The 21,810-nt window shown below is 43.5% G+C and overlaps 2 protein-coding genes across 10 annotated transcripts in view; one reads left to right on the top strand and one right to left on the bottom strand.

Moving 5' to 3' along the window:
- Nucleotides 1–21,810, bottom strand: part of LOC122576234 (protein dead ringer) — a 318,271-nt gene that overhangs the window by 159,589 nt on the left and 136,872 nt on the right. The gene's annotated exons all lie outside the window — the stretch shown is intronic.
- LOC122576188 (insulin-like peptide receptor) overlaps nt 40–21,810 on the top strand; it is a 125,094-nt gene continuing 103,323 nt past the window's right edge. For 4 of the 8 annotated variants that reach the window (XR_006319672.1, XR_006319670.1, XM_043746151.1 and 1 more), the window contains exon 1: nt 40–1,036. The gene's annotated coding sequence lies outside the window, so the exon portion shown is untranslated. The other 4 variants (XM_043746113.1, XM_043746121.1, XM_043746159.1 and 1 more) reach the window with 4 other exon arrangements.

Here is a 21,810-nt window from a genome sequence, read left to right as displayed (position 1 = left end):
ATAGATTCTCGTACAGATGTCGTCGCAGGGGTGCGGCATGCCCTTGGAAATTTCCAACAAAACGGACCGGCGTGGTGGCAACGCGAGGGTACGATGACCTGCTTGATTTGCGCGTTACGTGGCGAATCGTGGTTGCATTATAAAACGTAAGGCGAGATCCGTTGAATTCTGTTTGGCCGTTATGCCTCGTCGGAGCATATAGCACGGTTATGGTATGGACCCAACGATAGAGTTCGAGCAAGGTTCGGGAAAAGGGAGGGGAACAGAGACGAACAAGCGAGCTAGTCTCAGGAAGAGAGATGGAGAGGTCGAGGAAAACGAGAACGAACGAAAGTTGGAGCGAGAGGGGGATAGCGTGCGCGCGAGTTGTCTCTCTGTAGAAAGAAAGAGAGAGGTAGGAGACGAAAGACGGACCGAGAGAGGAAGGTAGAGCGAGAGAGGGAGGTTCGCAGTGCAACAGCGGCGCCTTGGTGGACCACGAGGCAACGACAAACGGTGCATACATCGCCTCGTGCGAATATGGCCCGGAAGGTGCGCGCGAGGCTACTGCGCAGAGTCTTGTTTTGCTCGGCGGGCCGAGGGGAATACGGAGGCGGACGCGCGTTCACGGGGCATGGCGTGGTGCGCGTTCTAGTAAACAACTTGTGTGCGACTCATGCGGGGAATCTGCGTCCCGAGTAATCGTGATTTTTCTGGTGAACAAACGCGATACGCCGGCTCAGAATGAATAGCACCGCACGCGGATAGATCGTTCGCCGTGCGTCTCGCGAAACACGGTCGCGTACGTGGTATTTTAGTGCGGTTTAACCAAGTCCGTCGGTCTCTCTGAGAACTCGACCGCGGACAACCTCGTGTGTTCCTCTCTGTGCGTATGTGTTTACGTGTGTAGTGACTGATACGCGTGTTTACATAGAACAAGTGTTCCCGGTGTTGACCGATATCCAGTGTCATCAATCGACTTTCGATCAGTCTACGAAGTCGAAGACGTTTCTCGCCGGCGAGCATCCAGGATTCACCTTTGTTCCACGTTGACACGGTAAGTGAATTTCATGGTATTTTCTTTCATAAAACGCATGACCACACGAGTCGTTGGATTTCGGTCGCGGCATCGTCGTATTTATCCAACAACGCGGCCTACGTTGCATTTTACGAGCAGCACAGAACCGGGCTAAACAGCGAATTCGGAATACGCGTGTTCCTTATCGTCTACCGCCAATGACTTTTGTGTTCAATGGAAGCTCGTTATTCGAGTCCTCGTTTCACCAGGACTCTTTCCTGCTGCACGAATGCGCGCCATATACACAGGACAGTCGAATCGAGCATTCACTTTGAACGCCGCTTTCGATTCTCATTGATCGTCTGTTTAGTAGTCGCTGTCAGTGGTCTGGTCACTCTAGTCGGTTGGACTCGCGGCGCGCGTTCCACCGTTTCTCCCGTCTAACGCGGTAAATAAACGAACGCATAAACGAAAGCATCGGAGGCGTAGCGAACGGACGCTGGTAAACGCTCACGAATAAAGATGTAAAGGAAGTGCGCGATCGTTTACCTCGGATGTTGCATGACATACCATCGATTATAGATATATCGTTCGTCTGTCAAGTTTCCTCTAAGGCTGGATAAAGATCGATTGGGCCAAGCGCGGTGAACGAATCCGATGGTCCCGCGTTCGAGTGTGTCCAAACGATATCAATGATCTGTGTGATACTGGCGTCGACAAATGTGAAAATCGTGCGCATATGTACTTGCAGCGTGTTGTCTTCGTGGGGTGAGTAGGGGAATCAGGGTGTAAAAATGGCTCGGCGAGAGGATCAGGGGGAGAATAAGATAGACAGAGAGGAACAGAAGAAATGGAGTCTAGCCAAGGGAGCGAGAAGGAAGGAAATAAAACAGTGGCGCACGAGAGTCGGTCGGAGAGATCGGGAGCGGTGTGAAACACGCGATCGGAGCCGATGTTGATCGCCCTCCTGGCTAGTTCCTCTGTAAAAGGTCCTCGGAACGTCAATAGGCAGAGTAGCGCGGCTATATCGCGTTCTGCATTATTTCTCTCTTTAGTCACTGACCTCGCGGCTGCTCGGCCAACCTCGTTTCGTCGCCACTCTCGCCTCATTGTTTACCGCTCTCGACCGATTCCAACTCGACCTCCACTCGGAAGCTTCCTCTCAGCTTCTGCCCGTTTCTTCTTCTGCCTACTGTCCCTTTAAAAAAGAATTCAAGTGTTTGCACCAATAAGAAGCCAGGTCTAATATTTCATTGATCAACATCATAATTCGAATAATATTTATGTTTGTGAATAACCGAACAAACGGAACCTAAACGAAGATTTCTTTCATCTACCGAATATCGTAATGGATATTTTACTAATTTTTGGTGTTTTATATATACACGTGTTATGTCGTATTACGTGGATTCCGTGTATTTTTGCATCTTCGATTTTGCCGTAAGTGCGTCAATAGCCACGCCAGAGAAATTATTGTTGAAATTAAGCTCGCACGGGCAAAGACAATTTGGTGACGAATTCATATTCGATAATTTTTTGATCTTAATGTCGGCTAGATATTGAAAGGAAAGATGATACAGCTTCCATGTTTAGACGTGCAAACGTTTGTTGATACCAATATTCGTTAACTATAAATTACAGCACGTTCGAGAAAGTTATTCGATTTGAGCAAACTTTTGTTGCTTCTCCCTTATTGGAACAGCTTCTTCAATTGATCTTTTTCAAGGATTCTTTCTAAACTTGCTTCCCTCCTCGCCATTTCACGTATCTGTACACATATCCATAACAAGTTTAACAGGGAGAACATGTTTATTTGCAAATAGAGATTAGGCGAGTGAGTCAGTTTAGAGTTTGTCGAATAAATAAATAACTCCGATATCAAATAGCTATGAAAATGACTCGAATTTCCGAACCTATTCCCTGTTTTCGTTAGTTGTTTACACGCTCGTGAAACTGATTTAGATTCACTGCGACAAAATGCAGCTTCTACGTGCTCGAACGGTAAACGAAATGACGAGTGTGTCTGACGGTCGAGGACATCTACAGAGACGATAATGTTGTTTTCGTCGTACATTTGGATAAACGTTTGAAACGTTCTAAATCCTAGTAGAAGATCAGTCGCTGAGAGAACATTATATTCGAAATGGTGGATTATTTGTATAAAGCTACGTAAAATAACCGCGTCCTATCATAAATCGTTCTTCGTTTCTTCCAGAGAAACAATTTATGTAGTTACAAAGGCTCGATTCTCGGAGTGTTTCGAGATTGGCTCGGCGACAAAGAGCAACGAGTTCTTTTACGCGCGACCGACAACACCCTGAAAAAGCAACGAAGATCGAGACAACTTGGTTCGAAGACGACAAAGATGACGATGTTTACATCTGGGCGGCCTTGGTTGTACCAGGTTATTGTAATCGAATATACAGGCTTCTCGATGCTCCGATACATACTTACTTACACACCACGGCGCGAGAAAATATTCCTTCTGTGAAGCGATTTATGCGTTACTTAGTTCCCAGAATCATTCGTTCTCTGACATTTCAGAAAAGGATATGGATTTCTCGAAACTATTTCTCCGATATCTTTCTTTTTCTTTTCTCTCTCGATTTCAACGATATCCATCGAATTAATATTAGCCGATAATATATTACCGAATTAATATTATATAATGGAAGGAATTTCCTACGTTTTTGTAAAAATTACGATTGTCAAACAGCCAATGTAGAATACGTTTCACTGTTTACTAAAACGGGACCTATCAATCGCAGAAATATATATGCTGCTAGTAACGAATCAGATAGTTCAAGTGGTCGATATTACAATGACTTTCAAAATCGTTGCAGCACCCTTTCAAATTGAATAATTTGTTTAAAATTGGCCTTTTTTTTGACAAGCTAGTAGGATTCGATTCGTGATATATAAAAAAAGAAAAATGCTTTGAAAAGATTGAAATTGGTCGGAATCGCGAAGAAAGAATTAAAGGTCAGATCGTTTAACATTTTTTAATCTACGCTCGTAACGAAGATATAAACAGCACATTTTTAACATTCATATCGGTTATATGTATATATGCTGTAAATTTCACTGAGATAAGCGGGTGCGGAAACAAGCGATAGCCATCGAAAGATCTAGGTTTCAGACCGAAGGTTGTGAAAAGTGTGTTTTATGCCATTTTTTTACCGTTTGTAGCTCATACTAAGGTTAATGTATTTCGATGAAATTTTTACCACGTACATACGTAACTGATATAGACCTTCGAACTGTGTTGTTTAAATTTTCCTTACAAACGCAGATAAAAAGCTGAGAAAAGCGATTATTATTTTTCCCGCCATTCCGATCAATCGCAATGTTTCTAAAATTTGCTTCAAACGTCGTCTAGTGAATCAGTGCTCCTAGTTTCTCGAACGATCCAAAGTCGTTTGGCTCGATTTTAAAACGTCAGTTTCAAAAATTACTGTAATAAAATCAACGTTTTCCTTGTCTGTATCTGTAGCGTCCACTTCGATCAATTTTAACATTTCTTACTTCGTTTCATGCATAGTACGAAAGATTTTCCAATACACATTCAGATACTCTGCGGACTTTTCGGTGTTCTCCATACGAATAATTTGTATTCGGAAAATATATTCTTTTGTACATTGCGATCAAATTTATGCACCATCACTATCAGATTAATCAAAGTACACGTAAGAAGTTGTTCATAATCGAATTTGGCAAATTACAAGTAAATCAGTTAGCTCGATCCAAATATGCGATTGAATCGGGCGAATCCCATGTTTCTTACCCTCGGAACAACGAAATTTTCACTCTTTTCACAGTAACAAAATGAACCGTGCTCGACAAGCAGAATTTTTATTGTCGTTCGTGGCGTGTACGTACGTGGCTCAATCGGTTGCGTAACAACGTATTCGCGTACGCGTCGCAAACAAAATTTTTATTGCGTTTGTCGCTACCACCTCGCTTTTAACATTCTGCGTCGCAGTGCCGACTGTGACTCTATTTTCTCGGGCTTGCGTAAGAAAACGTAAACCCAAGCGCGGCCACGCTCGATTCGCGGTCGTAAATAACGATCCTCCAATGTTTCTGGCCGCTTCGATACCGCAAAAGCCGTTGACGTCACGACGTGACCGTCAACGACGCTCTATTCGCGTCGCGACATCCCTCTATTCGGTAAAAATCGGATTTCCAGCCTATAGGTCCAGCGAGACCCTCAAGGTCTTACCGTGTACGAACGCATTATGTCGGTGCATGTGTAAAATGTCGTTTGTTCGAAGTTTCGATGTATTAATTATCGATTATCCTGATCGCATTAGTAGCAAAGAAAAAAGAAAAAAAAAATTGCTATAAATCATGTTATGTCGAGCGTTAAGGAGATTGCGTTTACGCAAGTGTTATAAAGTGAGGAGCTGTGATTTGTCTTAAATTATTAACGTAATGTATAACGTGCATCGATCGTTTCTACTTTAATAGATTGTATCTGCTTTAATAGTTTGTTTTATTCATCGATATTTGTAAATTCAAACTACTTTTTTCCCCTTATCTGTCGAGAATGTCTAAATAAACATATACGTAAATGAACTGTCTCTCTGTTGACATGCTCGCATTAACTGATTTATTTTAATAACGAATTCGAGGAAAAAAGTGAGAGTAGAAATTACACAGTGGATAGTTAACGTATAGTATAAATCATCGCATAATGATGTATATTACCGTGATCCTGGTACAACATAGAACATCGTCTTAATGTGTAGGCAGAAAATCATAAATATCAGAATTGTCCATAATTGATTTCTTGCAGGAGAACGAAAAAAAAAACCTCTAGCATTTTTCATTTCTGTCCGGTAAATTAACATATTCTTTTTTTTTTTCTTTGTACAAAATATCCATCGCTCTAACTAAATCTGTAATTACAGAATTAATTAATTAAAATACGAAGTTCGTTTGATTACTAGCCAGAACATAGATCGTTTAATATGAATTAATATCAAATTGATGTGAATATTCCACCATGCTGTAATACATACTAGTTTCTGATTACACAAATGCGTTTTAATTAAAAAGTCGACCAATTTCACAAAGATCATTTTCGTTGCCAACTCTTTAATAATTATATTTCGAAGTACGTACCTATCTTTACTTCGTTAAAATTTGGTTTTTATTATATCGACAGATACGGGTCACAGGTTATTTAAACGTTATGTAAAAGGGGATCACGTTACAAAAAAAAAAAAAAAAAAAACAAAAGGAAGGAGAAATTGGGGAACACTGCGCTAGAATCTGTCGGACGTGGCCAGTCTATCTTTTTCGTAGCAATCTCAACTGACGTTTCCGCTCTCGGGGATCACTGTCAACGCGCAATTATCCGTATTCTTATCGCGAATACACGCCTTCCCTACAGTCTAGCTTTGTCACTATTTTACACGTGCTGCTCGCGTACCAACGCCAGAGTTGCGTGCCAGTGAATCTTTATGAATAGTAGTTGGTCATTCAATTGCAAACCGAGAAAAACCGGCGAATACTATAAAGTTTACTCTACTAAAGAATTTTAAACAATCGGCCTACGAGTCCACGTGTCTTTAGTCGGTGTGAGTGTTCCATGGACGAAGGTCGTGTTGTAGCAATCGCAAACATTATCGCACAAGTATTCGATTTCGAGGATGGTTGCTTGATGCGCGTTTTAATCCCACGGGAGCAGCTGATGACAGCAACTCCTGGCTTTCGTACAACTTTGTATATATCGTAGTATTTAAATCGTTTTGTTATTTCCAAGTTCGCGCTACTTTCTGAAAGACGATCGGTCAGATGTTGCCTCCTTCGCTAAAAAGAAATCGGTAGACTGCGGATGTTTGTGCAAGTTTTATCAACACGGTTAAAAAGATAAAACCTAAAACCTAGAGATGTGTTTCATCATTTAAATTCTATATATATATTTTTTTTTGATTTTATAAATTTCGCGTGAAATTAATAAACAAACGTTTGCGGTTTACACATCGTAGATGATACATTGTAAAAATAATTATCTATAATAAGATACGTTTAAGCAGATATTGATATCGCTCGGAAGCTTCGTACGGTGGACATTTTCGATATTACATTTGAACTTAAGGCGAACGACGTGTGCCATTTGCAAAGCGACGTTATCGATTCAAATAATATAACCGTGTAATAATCGAAGATCGCATAGAATCCTCGTAATCCAGTGTCGAGCATACTTTGACCAAGTTCTTCAACGATTTCCTTCTTCGGCTTGCATTTTAAAGGATTATCATTGAAAAATCCAGACACAGTCTCTGACTTCCGCCGTTACGTCCGGCATCACCTTCGACGGTGTGAATTGATCGGCACTAATTAACTCAATGGCGTGTTGGCTGAGAACAACCAGCTGCCCCCACCCTGTTGTCCCCATTACCGTGTGTACAAGGGGCGTTAATTAGCGCCACGTTGAATACGTGAACCGAGTATCAGTTCGTACGATTGTTTCTCCCCTTGCGGAGGGTCGTCCCACGAGTTTTCACTCGATACGCTATAAGGCGTCCTTCGATCCCCTTCGTTTACTCGATCGCAGTTCGAGGCATGGCAATCGAGAAAGTCGAAGCAAACCACGTACATACGTTCGTACGTTTATTCGTATCTTTTCGTCGTATGCTTTTTGTAGAATGATACGTTGATTTTAATACCTATTTAGAAGTAGCAAAGTACCGAACAGAAAGTGGGCTAGCTAATCTTTAGAAACGATTAGGAAGTTATCGGAACTTTCAAGAATTACAGGTTTCCTTGGAAATCTTTCCTACGTAAAGATAGACCGAGATTATAGAAAAATAATTATCGGTACACGATGTACATATCTATTTATCTATTTGTGTATTATTTTAATTGTCCATTACTCCTATCTTTAATATTCCCTCTCTATGTACATACACATTCTGGTTAATTCTGGATATGAAAGTAACGTTTGAAGCTAATTAATAGTCCGGTCGCTATAGCACGAAAATAGATAAATATCGATATCGATACGCATGATTTCTCGTTTCGAAATTCTACGTTAAACAATCTCTGAAAACATTCGAATTTTATCGTTTCGCGAAACTACAATAATCAAGATACAAGAACCCGAGAATCATAGCAGGTTTGATTCATCGTGTTTCTTATGTAACTCTTGCGAAAGGTTTCATCAAATTTCTGTATCGTTACTCCAGGAGAATAGAAAATCACAATCAGTCGATCGTTTCCTGGATAATTTAACCCAATTAGCATTGTACGAAATCAGGAAGTGTCTCGACATTTATGAAAGAAGGTATATTGGAAGACTCTCAGCTGGTGGTCACGTATCGATGAAAACTGTAGGGATTCTGAATTCGAGACGCGTGATACGTACGGCTGTCGGAGAAGGGAGGGTTCGCAACTGACAAAGGGTGGGTGGGAGGATAATGAGGAGAGAGGAGACGGAGGGTAAGAGCTAACAAACTGGTAAGGAAGAAAAAGAAGACAAAGAGAAGATGATGAAGCACGGAGAAGAAAGGCGAAGAAAGGAAGAGGGAATGGGTGCCCTTCCATGAATGCCGTTGCTCGACCACGTTAAGTATGCAAACTGTGACTATGTAAAGACGGTGCGCGGGAGCGTGAACCCGACGACGGTGGTGCTGGTTCCACCTTCCACGAACCACATTTCATTCGACCGTGCGTATAGTCTGCGCGCGATGGGAACACATCGCATTCCACGCGTGTACTCGCGTTGTCCCAAAAGCGTTCACACGGCCAGACACACAAGGGCACCCACGTTCTTCTTCTCTCGCTTGTATACAACGTAGAGCCGTACGTACTTGACACCGCCTTTTCCTCGTTCGACACCTTTTTTGTGTTTTTTCTTTTTTTTTTCGCTTATTGCGACTTCGTGGCGTTAACGCGCCTATACTATTTGGGGTTCTTCGCATACGTGCGACGAGACGATACAACGAAAGTATCATCGTTGTTACATACCGAGGAAGCTTTTTCCCTGAATTTCAGCGGTAAAAACGTTCGAATAGCTTCGGTTAATCGGCCCATATCTCGTTGCGCTAAAAACCCGTCTCGACCTATTTCCCCCGTTCCATCGAGCGTACACGTTCTAGCGTTCGACGTTCGTGCCCCGTTCGACGGGTGTTCGCTGGCTATTCCGCGACCGAACGTTCTCTCCTGGCGTGAATGGATAATTATTCGATCGAGCGAAGATCACTGTGAAATTAATCGAGCGCGAAACCGAGGCTATCGGGTTGCAGTATCGTCGGAGAGAAAAAGAGAGACGGATATAAAGGTGGGTAAAGATAGAGACGGAGACTGCCTAAAACTACGTCGTCCCGACGGTGCAGCCATACTTACCTTTCTCCCGTGACGTTTCATCGACGTCGTCGCTTCTCTGTTTACGCGCGAACAGGGCCTCGACGGGTTACGCTACTTACACACAGGCTCGTCTCTTCAGCCTTGGCACATATAACCGACCGCCGACCGTGTTGGCGCACTCGTGTACACGACCTATTGCCGTGTTCATACGTGCACGTGTATGATGTAGCCCGTGTGTGTACCGATACGTAAGTGTACTTACATGTGAAAAAATATAGGAGGGGAAGCCGAAGGGTGACGAATCGAGACAAATTCGGGCGAAGGGCATCGTCCGCGTGCGGAATCCCGCGGCGTGGCGCATCTTTTTTTCTTGCCCCTTCCAGCTCCGGTCCGCCACCTTCCGTCCGTATACCCCGTAAATTACGCAACGCGCAGAAGCGGCCGTTTGATTATTCGTCGCAGAATCGGCGCGCGAAATGTAGGCCGGCCGTTCTTTCCCAGCGCGCGTATACCGTACGCTGGCCATGGATTTTCGAGGAAATTATCGCCTGGGCCAGCGCGCACGGTTAGAACTCTTGACCGAAACTCTCGAGTCTGGAATTTGCAAAACGCCAAGCGGATTTCCAGGGTCGGAGAAATCCGAATTCCACGAACGATCGCGAGCTAAGAGGAAAAAGCCTTGGACGCGACACGGATACACCGAACTGAGAGATAAGTTTCTTTTTCCTCGTTCGAAGTGTAGCGATCGAACGTGCGCTTGGTTCGGACTCGATGAAACGGACCGAAAGCGAGAGTGTCGTGGTCGAAGGCACGCGTTCGCCGTATATATACGTAGCAGCATGCATCTGTCGTCTATTATTGCGCAGCAAAGTGCGCTCGAGTTAACGCGAGTCCACTCGATTTGGCCGAGGCGACGATCGTACGCCTTCTAGGCGGGGTGAGATAGAAAAAGAAAGATATAGCACGAGTAACGCGTGCTAGTCGCGTTTACACATGTACGCGGTGACGATGCGCGTACGACGTACAAACCCGTTCATAAATTAGGACACTCGCAGAAAATCAGGTTATTCTCATCGTTGTCGAACGATTAGAAAACTAGCCGATATTATTGTACGCTCGCCTTTACATAATTCAACGAGTATTAATTATTGAAATTTTACGATTCACAAGCTGCGAATTATTAGTGTCAGTAATAATTACCTTTACGTAACGTTAACGAGTTTAGTAACAAGGAAAATGGAATTTTAAAAGTATATTTTACAAGTTACAGATCGGATATTTATCTTATTTCATTTAAAATTGTGTACACACACGCACGTACACGCACGCACAAAAGGGAAGTTTATAATCTGCATACATTTGTAGCTTATTAATTCACTGATGTTATTAATTGGTAAATTATGACCATAACTTAGGAAATACTATAATCTCTAGATCGCTGTAATTCTTTCAAATAATATTAATAAATTTCGCTTATTACACAATGGGTATATAAGATCACATCCTTGATGAGTATGAAATTGTAATCGATTAACCAACACGAGAATGTATACGGCATGCAGCGTTACAGGACGTACCGAGCATCCGGCGTTTCTTCGCACGCTCGCTGCGTCGTGTTCTCGCGTTCGCAAACGGTAGACTCGTGTTGGTTCCACCCACGCCGCGCTTAGAGCCGTACGATAGAAATCTAGATCAGCCGTGGAAAACACCAGACGTTCTACATTTTCTCGAGGCACGCGTGTTTATCGTTCGTGCGATCGTCCAACATCGGAACAAAACGCGACTTTTCCTCACCTTTTCTTTACTTTCCTTTTTTATACTTTACCCTTTCGTCCGATAACCATGAATCGCTGTCCATTCCTCGCGAAACAATTAACCTGTTCGTTCTGCACGTAGTTATCGATTATCGATGCCTCGACGGCGTATGACGTTTCCTTCGTTATTAATATCGTCCGACGGAAAAGAGGATCGCTAGAGACAGTGAGGAACAGAGAAACGGGATGCCACGACGAGTAGGAAACCGGTAAACACGAGAATAGTGCTCGATATATAATTTTGCCGAGCAAACTCTGTATCGGCGTTTCCGAGACGAAATGCCACCGTCATTTCACTTGCGATTATTTCTGTCGCGAATATGAACCAGAAGGGACCGCGGCATCTTCAGGGAATCGTTGATGCATCGAGACGCGCGAAATAGTTCGCAACGTTTTAGTATCCGTTGAGATACGTCGATACATCGCGAGAGTCCATCGAGGACAGGCTCATTTTTGTGAATCCAATGCGGCGGGTGGAACAAAAGAGGAAAGTCATTTAGAAAGTCAGTTAGAAAAATAGAGAAAAGTAATATACACTGTTTTTCAAATTCATCCTAGAACTCACCATTATTTGTATCGTCATCTTGTCTGATGAATGAATTTATGGAGCAAGTCATTGCTTCTTAAGAATTCGATGTTAATTTAATTCAATTCAATTTAATTCAATTTATTAATTAAACGGGAGGAAAACACGTCTAAAAGAAGGTGATATACGATAAGAGAAAGACAGAAATATATGAATAAATACGCTGTATTAAAGCCACGCTAGTGCTCCGTCCGGGTTAGCTGAAGCTTTTCGTAGCCTTTCTTTCCGAGGTTGCTGGTTCAGACGGAGGAACGTTGATATTACTGCACAAAGCGTTGCCGAGTTGACATATAAGGGCAATAGTATTTACATGGCTAAATATAAATTAATCGCGTAGTTGCCCGATAAAATAAAGCTCGGTTACTTTAAAATTGCCTATGATTCACCCTGTATATTTTATATATTCCTTGCATATTTATATATCTCCTTTTTATTTTTATTTTTATTTTTTTTTTTGTTTTTCCGTTTCGTACGTCAATCGGTTATATCGAGAAGTTTATCCCGCAAATGAATAAATAAATATATCTCTTAGAAGAATCATTTAGATTTCAAAAAACCGAGTTGAAATATAACAGTATCGAATTAAATACGATTGCGAAACGTCGTTGGTCGCCAGTAGCAACTCTCTCCTCGTCACCCGGAGTAACGAGAACTGGAACGTTTCGGTATCGATCGCGGAGACGATCGCGAACGAACATAGCGATAATCGTTAGCCCAGCATCTGTTCCAGATCCCTGTTCGCAAAGATGTATGGAAAGGAAGGCTAAATGGCCGAGCAACGACACGTAAGTCGCATTCTTCTTTTCTAGCAAACGAGTTAGCCAGAAGCGCGAAGTTGATACTTGCTCTTGCTAGCTGGGACTTTGTAGCGACACAGTAATCTGGGACGCCCGGAGTCTCGATTTGTCTCGTGTAACACCGACCCGCGATATGAAACATCACGACCCGTCAAGCTGCTCTCGTGAAGAATGTCGCGCGCTCCAGAGATAATTAACGCCCGCTCAAATGAAATCGATAAACGGCCAACTTACATACAGTGGCTTTTATTAACACGTTGATTGCCACGATGATTATGGTGCACCGTCGTTACTGTTAAAACGAAATAAATGTCATCGACTAAACAACTTCGAAGAACGTAAAGCAACTAGTACCGACGATATAAGATAAGAAATGCGCTCGTTCAACGGTAGAAAAATTAGATATTATAGTGCGTTACATCGCGACATTCCAACGCAGGTATCGCGATCTCTAGCGCGAAAGAAAATTCGCTCGGCAGTCAACTCGTTAAGGACCAACGACGAATGAACCCGACGTTTCGTTCGTTATATCTATTAGTGAATTTATATTTATTTCACTTTATGATCGTTGAAGGAACTTTCTAGTAGAAGGAACATACCTAGTAGAAAGCGAGGATAATAGATGATAGGGGTGGAGCAATAATAAATAGAAGTCATTTAAATATCAGTTAGTTTTAAATGTCAACTCACAAATGAACGTTTGCCACCTAACGTTATTCGAGATGTTTCTACATCAAAGTCCCTAATTCTCAGATCGATAAGGTAATCTCCAGGATGTATACGAGTGTTCCGTCCACTTTTTTTTTTTTTTTACCCAAAGTAAGTCTCTGTATACATGGTGTATTCGAAATATTCTCAATTATCTAGGTTATTCATTGGCTCGCGATTATACAAGGGGAGACACCCGGTCATCCGTCAGATGCGAGATAAATCGATCCGTAGAATCAGGATACGGGATATCGGGAATACGTATCTCGTGGCATGGACGGAAATCGTAACACGGGGAGGGTACGCAGGTTCTCTTACGCGGCTTCGAGGGGAAGCCGAACGGAGGACACGAGGAGAAACAACGCGACGTAATAAGCGTTCGTGGTTTGCTCTGCTATGGGCATGGGGAACGGACTCCCAGAGAGGATCACGAGTATTCCGAGGGAAAAGGAAAAGAGCGAAAGAGAGAGGTAGAGAGGTTGAGAGAGAAGCGCAACAAAGCGAAGGAAGAGGTAGGGAAAAAAGCACCGACAATAGTCCAACGGCCATGGGTAAAACGATCAAAACAAATGTCTCACTAGTATATAACAACCACATTCCACTGCTGCCTCACGCCATATTTGAATCCTTCTCGCTACCCCCTCCACCCCCTACGGTCTGTTTGTCTGCCCCCTTCTCTGGTACCGTCTCGTTTCCTCTTCGTTCCCGAACGATCCTACACGCGTTCGTCTTCTTTGCTCATCTCCCTCTTCGGGACCGGGCTGTTCTCGGCTCCGTCTTTTTCCTTTTCCTCTCTCGTCTTTCTCTCCCTTTCTCTCTCTCTCTCTCTCTCTCGTCTCTCTCTCGTTTTCTCTCTCGTTTTCTCTCTTCCATTCTCTTCCATTCTCTTCACAGCATCTCTCTTCCTCCTCCTTTTTGCCGTTCTACATTACCTCTGCGTCTCGTTTTCCTTCTGTTTCCTCCTTAGTAGCCAGCGTAGAGAAGGGGAAGGAGAGACCACCGCGACCGCGTTCCACGCTCTCTCACTCTCCTCGCTGTCCTTTGGGCGTGGGTAAATACTTAAACGAGCGCCCCAAGTGTCTACCTATCATCGCTAATAAACCTACGCGTTATTGCCCTCGTGGTTCGTTTTCCTCTCGTTTTCTCCGCTCTTCGTTCTTATCCCTTCGTACGAAGCCCCTTTCGCGGGTTGTTACTCTTCTCCTTCCTTGACTTTGACTTTCAGTTGCCTCCAATTTCTCGAAATAAACGACGCGAAACTCGCGCCGATATAAATCACCGGCAAACGAGTGGGAAGGATGTTTCTTTCGAAATCGTATCTCGTTTGTAGGTTTATGATCGCTGCAGAGGCCAATTAAAGTGACGTCTTCATTCAGCCTTAATTACCAACCTCTCCGGCCAAGATGAAACGGCAAGCTTGTCGTAAGATTATCGCTTTTCGTTCATATAGTTTTACCTATCATTATCGAGGAAGTAGTTGGTACAGTTTTACGTTGGTTTTTAAAACTAGAATCGTCTATGAGTGTCGGTCGCGCATTATATAGAGGTAAGAAAGAGTTGCTTGAAAGGAATGTTGATTCTGATCGTTTGTTTCCGATAAATTTCGTTTAAAATTCTGCGCAAATTATGTTTAATTATATATAACTTTCAATATACGTATATATCGTTATATGTAATTATACGTATATTACAATTAACCGTGTAACGCATTAGGTCAATTATTATTTATCGCTGTTCATTATTTTCTATGATACATTTGTGCGTTATTATCCTACGCTGTATGAACCATTCAGTGGGCTTTTCCATTACAAAATAAAATGACTGATGCTTGTATGATTCGGCTCTCGCTGGGTGAATGTTAAATTATACGTAAATTATTACAAATCGCTCGGCGTATTGACCGAAAATTTCACTATGTGCGTATAAGGTGTTATTATCATCGCGCGATCCTGGCGAATGTGTCGTCATACAATGAAAGCTAACGAGCACTTCTTTCTAACTCTACACAGTACGTCTCGTGTTAACTGCGGCAATTGAAGATCGTCGAGAAGTCCTTCTTTAATGTATTGTAATATAATCTCATACTGATAGAAAAACCTCTATGTGTAAACTGTAAACACTATAGCCAGCCGTTCAGACACAATATGTACGTATGACTCTTACAGGAAATCTCTCCTTAAGATAGCGACCGTGCAGACGATAAGACCGACTCATTGACGACTCGACGAGTACCTCTCCCTCTCGTAACGAGATACAGTTTCGAGGTGGAAAAGGGTGTTCTCGAATCTCATGGTAAAAGGATCTCGCGTAGGTTGTCGCGGAAAAGCGTAAAATCGGCAGAGCGCGGAAGTGTCGCCGCGAGGGTTGGCAAGGATGTAAGGGGCGCGTTCCCACGACCGAAATCGTAGTTTATCACGCTAGAACAGACGATGCGCTCAGTTTTCGTGCTCGCCGTTGGATGGCGTCCCTTCTATCGTCTTGCAATCATCGATAGAAGGTGGCATTACGACATCCATGCCATTCGTGCCATTTTTCTCTCGAAACCAAAACTAGATCAATAGCAAAGCAATTTAACGGCTCTTCTGAACTTATTATGCCAATAGAACGAAGTAATTTCCCCTCGAACTGTTCTAAACTGCATTTCCCGCGAATCCCACTTCGATCGCCTAAGTTTCGTTATCGATCACTGGAAACCAGTAGTTGTTTTTAGTAGTCGTCGTTAAATTATCGGCCAGATATTTATTTGCAGCGCAAATAAGGAATAGAAATCAACCTGTCTTTGATTAATGCACGTTGAGCCGCATTATCGCCCCATCTCGTCCCCGAAAGACCGCGTCGCGGAGGGTCTCCGTTTTCCCACGGTTCACCGGACTCTGGCGAACGCGCTGCCACGGAATTCCAGGTCGAGACCAACCAGGAACTGCGCCGCATACTGGAGAACGTGGCGCAGCTGAATAAAGCAAGGAGATGCGCTCCGCTCGCTGGCTTACTTCGACATTTTAATTTTTTACGCGCCGCGGTTAGATCGATGTATGCTCCGAGTCACAGGCACAGTGAAAAGCGAGTATACACCTTACAAAAATGTGCATCACTTAATCTTAATCACTGAATCTTACCTACGGATTTACGGATCACGGATCGGTCTTTCTCCTTAATTTGTATTTTTATTTATTTGATATTCTGCGTTTAAATTGCCTTTAAGGTATACAGCAGGTATCCACCACGTTTGAGAGATCGCGCATTTTATTTGTTACCGAGTTATTAAACTGTCGCGCAAAAAGAAAACGTCGATCTTTGAAAGTTCATCTATAAAGATAAAGTTAAGAGGGCGACAGGACCTGTTGAAACGGAGCGTGCATTATCGAAGCTAAACCGGTTTCCGATTCCATTAACATGCTCATTACGAGCAATACTCACAGCGAAGGAATTCGCCGGACGGCATTCCATCTCGATTTTATGAATTTCTGATCTCAATGCGATTCCAATGCCGGCTACGATCACATGGGTGGAAGATACCACTTCGTGGCATTAGCCCAGATTCTTCAACGGGACATAGTGCCAGAAGAATCACAGTATGATTTGTGGTCGAGCGTATCGAAACGATCGAATCGTAGATCGGTCGGTTACGAGCTTAACGGAGCATCGTTTCTAGACCGCGAATTTTTATGAAAATTCAGCATGAAAAAAAGATTAAAGGACTATTCGTTTTTCGTATCAAGCGTTATAAATATATTTTGGACATTTTGTTTGCGCACGTCATGTGTATTTTATGAATTTTTATATCTTTAAATTTCCTAAATGGCATACATTGGCATACAGATCCGCGATCTGATCCCTTCAAGTCTGCTCAACGAGCGAATAACGTTGATGAAAACGAATATTCAGACGGGATATTTGTAAAGGGCACGGAAATGATCCAAGTAAAAAACCCCAGTACGAAATTCTATGCATCGTCGTACACTTCAATCTCTTATTCAGCGGAACCGACCTTCTCAATTTCCCTCGTTTAACGTAGCCAGGCTATTGAAGTTCGTCATTTCGAGGGAGGGAAACTCGAAGTAGTCGATACGATCAATCCATTTGTAACGACTGTGACCGAGTATAGCCTGGACTCAAATACAAGATACGTAGTAAGATAACGTAACGAGTTCAAATCGTTTCAGATCGTATTCTCTTATTGCTAATCAATTTTCTGCGTTTAAGAAAAGTATGAAACAATCGTTAACGGACAAAAGAAAGTTTTTAAGATAAGAAGAACAAAAAGACGACATAATTTTACGAAATGGACGACTGTCGCCGATATGCTAAAAAAGCTTCGATACGAAGGTTTGAGAAAAGACTGACATTCCGATCGTATCGATTAGAGATATTTCTTTTATCAGTCACTGTGCAGGGCTTCCCCACATTTATAAAGACACTCGACGAGACTGGTTCGTACCAGCGCATCAGATTTAAAATTCAGACCGTAGTAACGGTATGGTACGCGGTCCATTATCAATTTTCCATTTTCATTGCAAATGATCAAAAGCTCAGAAACTGGTGTGTATGTGAAAAACAGGAAGCGCGCCGTAGGCGAGGCGGATCGAGCTTAGCCGATCGGTGGAAAGAGAGAAAGAAAACAAGTAGAGTCGGCTTCTACGCTCTGGCCGTAATATTGCGTAGCCGTTGGAAGTGACGGAAGCCGCGGGGGTTGCTCGTGCGGCGGGGGGTTCCAGATGGTAGCGTAAGTCTGTACGGAGGAGCTGCAATAGGTGAGCGTAGACGAGTGGCCAGAGTGGGGATGGGTGCGAGGGTGGAGGGCGGAGCCCATCCTTTCCTTACTGCGCACTTTCTTACCCCTCCGCTGGTTGGCATTCAACCCTCGACACAGTCGGCATCCGTGGGTACACAGTTCGCTCGTACAAAAAGGTGGTGGCGCGTGCTGCTTTCCTTCAGTATCTCTCGTTCGTTGCTACACGGTGTAACATCGCCCCGTCCCTCGCTGTAAGGGCAGGTCGTTGTCATCGTTGTCATCGTTGTCATCGTCCTCACTTGGGATACACGGCTACGTGTGTTAGACAGTGCGTTCTAATCGTGTGTACAACTGTGTCTCTGGCGCCACGAGAGCAGCGTGACTTGACGTGCGTGCACGCGATCCAGCGATCATCGCCGTCACGAACGTGCGTCGACCCTTTGGTTTACGTCCACCACGAGGTCGTCCGACGCGTCGCCACCAACGGGATATCGGGACAGCGACCCGCGCCGTGTCCTCCGTCCTTGCTCTACGAGTACGTAGTAAGAAAGAATTCTTCTTTCCATCTGCTCTTCTTATTTGCGTCTATCTATTGCGTCTCTTCGACTTACTAAGTTACGTTATTTACTACGGATGTAGGTAACATCCGTTTTATTTTCCACGATACGAAGAAGACGATAGCGTTGTGATTCCTCGTGGAAATGTTTCGATAAATACCAGCAGGAATCTTTTGGAGCCGTGCATCTCGAAGGAGAGAACGGGAGCATGTTTCGGTAGAAGGCGGCGTGGCAGTGTTGTGATTCGCGTGGAGCGCCAACCAGCGGTGCTGCTCGCATCCACTACCTTGCTGCCCCGCCTAAACTCCGGCCAAACTAATTTCGCAAGCGAGCTCATTATTTATGATTTTTCATTCTCGATATTATAATCTCTCGTATTCAACATAGGAGAAATTGTTTCTCTATGAGCTATCCATGAATCATCGATAGTCGTCCGGCATTCTGCGCTATATTTTACGTTCCTCGAATATAGTAGGTTCGCGTTCGAGCGGCAGGCTTAAGTATCGAAACGTGCGGTCGGTATCGACCGCGCCGGATCATTATTCGATAACCCTCCTCTGCGATTCGCGGAATCGTTCAAACGGCAATGCGTTCGCCGCGCCGAGCCACGGAACCGCGCCGATCCCTGGGTGTATTTATTAATGCGTATTGTTTGGAGGGCGTACTGTATGTACGTGATCGCGTACGCGGTCCACGATGGAGCGACAAAGACGGAGATACGACGGTAGAGGGAAAACGGAGAGAGAGAAAGAAGCTTCTCTGTTTTGCGGACGCGTCGAAAGGCACGAGCTTCGAGGTTCGAGGGATGAGGATGGAGCGGGGATCTGGGATCCGAGTCAGGGGGATCGGGACGAGAATGTCGCCGACGGGTGAGGACGAGGGTGAAGGGGGTCAATGTACGCGCGTCGAGGAATCACTCGTACTCGAAACTCGAACCAGAACGAGAACGGGACCGAAAGGACAGCGGTAAACCGCTACGCTTCATCTAACGATTCTCGCGGTGTCTCGGTGACGCGCGATGCATCGACTCAGCTTCCAGATAATTTGATATTAGCTGTTCCCTCTGTCCTTCTTTTCTTTCTCTTTCTCTTTCTCTGGACCTACGTTTTTTCCACCACCACCATCACCACCACCACCACCACCACCACGACATCCGTCGATACCAAGCACGGATCAGCGTCACAATGTTCTTTACCCCTCTTTCTAGCGTCGAGCTTTTCCGAGAAAATAACTGGCATGCGTAATTAACTGTATGCATCGTGTTCTTCTCCTATCTATGCGCGCAATCAGGAATTCGCTCGATAATTGCGACTTCGATTAATCGCGATGCTCCTTGTCATCGAGTTTATTTTCGTCGAATGGGTGGCTAGTCGATGGTACGACGACGACGACGACGACGACGACGACGACGATACTGTCTGCCATCGTCTTCATCGAGATATTTGCATGGATAGACGTCTCTGGCCTTCCAACGAAGATGTGTACGTATTTGCGCGTATAAACTGCTTTGATCGGCGCTACAGTCGATCTCTAAATGTTACTGGCTCCTTTCGTCCTTCGCGCGCTATCGATTTTCGATCGCTCTAATTAGTGTTTGACCTTTCGATGGTATTCGTGCCATTTTCCTCGAGTGTCCTCTCTCCGTTACGAATATCGATCGAACCGCCATGGGAAACAAGAAGGATTAAGCGGTGAATCGGTCGGTTGGCAGTGGCACAAAAGAAATCCACGGAAACACTGAAATCGTTTCGAATCTGCGTCTGAATAGCCGATTTCCTAGAAAGATTAAACCATTGTTCCATTAAACGATACCCGATTACACGATGTCCGTCGATCGAAAGAAGAGAAGGTTGAATTCCTGTAGAAGATACGCGTTCGTTCCGACCAATTCGTTCTTTATCGTCGGTTACTTTCACGTCGAACCGCGTTTATTAGATAAACATGACAAGATATACAAAGTATGGAAGCTAGTAGTCGAAACAGTCTTGTATACGATACTGGAGGGAAATATATGTACATCGAGAGTGTGTAACGAGCGTACGAAGCATATCGGTCGAGCGCACTAAATCACGGCTGATTTCTCGAACGAGCGTAGATTATGCGCGGCGGTGCTCCATTTAGACGCGCATATATCGCGCCTGTTTCTTCGAACGCGCGGCAAGTTTGCGTACGTGCACCAAGTACCGAACAAGCTTGCATGCTTTGCTTCCTTGTATCGGAACAAAACACGACCGATGAAGAGAGGGATGTCTATTAATACGCCGTGGAAAGGAACAGAATCGTCTTCGGCGGAGTTCTCGCGATAGCAACTCGTTACGTCTACGTGCTGCCGCCTTTCGCAGGACACGCGTCTACATTTCGCCAAAATTATGTGTTTTCATTTTATATATTTTGATTCGCCGGTTAATCTTTGAGATCTTTGGTCGGCAAATAACCATCGTTTCTTAACTTTTAAATATTACGGTATCTACGCGTCAAAACACTGATAGAACTATCGGCTAATATATCGATAATAAACTAAATCGGACATAAGTACCTATTAGGACAGCTATCTGTTGCATTTATTGGGAAACTGATAAATTTTATATTACAAGGTATACGCGAATAACAGGATTTATAATACAATAACTGGATAATGAAAAATAATATCATCCAGTGTCTTAATACAGGCAATGTAAGGATAGGAAACTACAGTTGTCAAACTATCATTCCAAACAACGTTCTACTAACAACCAGTCAAATTGTCTATTTTCAAACATGTATATCGTTCGAATGTTACTTATACTCGAATCTGGGAAATTTCTGTCAAATAACTTCTATAGATCGACGTAAATATCCTATTGATTCAGGCATGTAATTCTAACTTAATCAAAAATATATATCAAATCATTGCATAAGTAGTATCGCGCTTGTACTATATGTAACTTTAAATACCTTACAGAAGTTTATCGTATTAATTAATTAAATAATATATTACCAATTGCATCGAGGACAACTTCATCTTTACGCAAGTTCTCTAATTCTTCTCTTATTTAATTAGAAATTTAACGCGTACATTAAGCGTAACGGATGGCATTGATCCGATATCTTTTTTCCCACGCGTTTCTCATCTTTCTCGCCAGAATATTGCATTTCTCATTAGTTGCAACTTTATTCATACAAGACCAATTATCGTTAGTCAAGTTCTTTACCGATTAATTCTTCGTTTATTGCTTCTTCATCGGTGATCTGACCCATATTAATCGAAGGGTTAATTATATGCTACAACAATCTCGCGCAAAGGAAGCTCGTCATCTATTTTCG

Source organism: Bombus pyrosoma, linkage group LG2, assembly GCF_014825855.1.
Source record: "Bombus pyrosoma isolate SC7728 linkage group LG2, ASM1482585v1, whole genome shotgun sequence".
NCBI lineage: Eukaryota > Metazoa > Arthropoda > Insecta > Hymenoptera > Apidae > Bombus > Bombus pyrosoma.
Note: the sequence above shows the minus strand (reverse complement) of the source record. Positions and strands in the feature narration are given on the sequence as shown.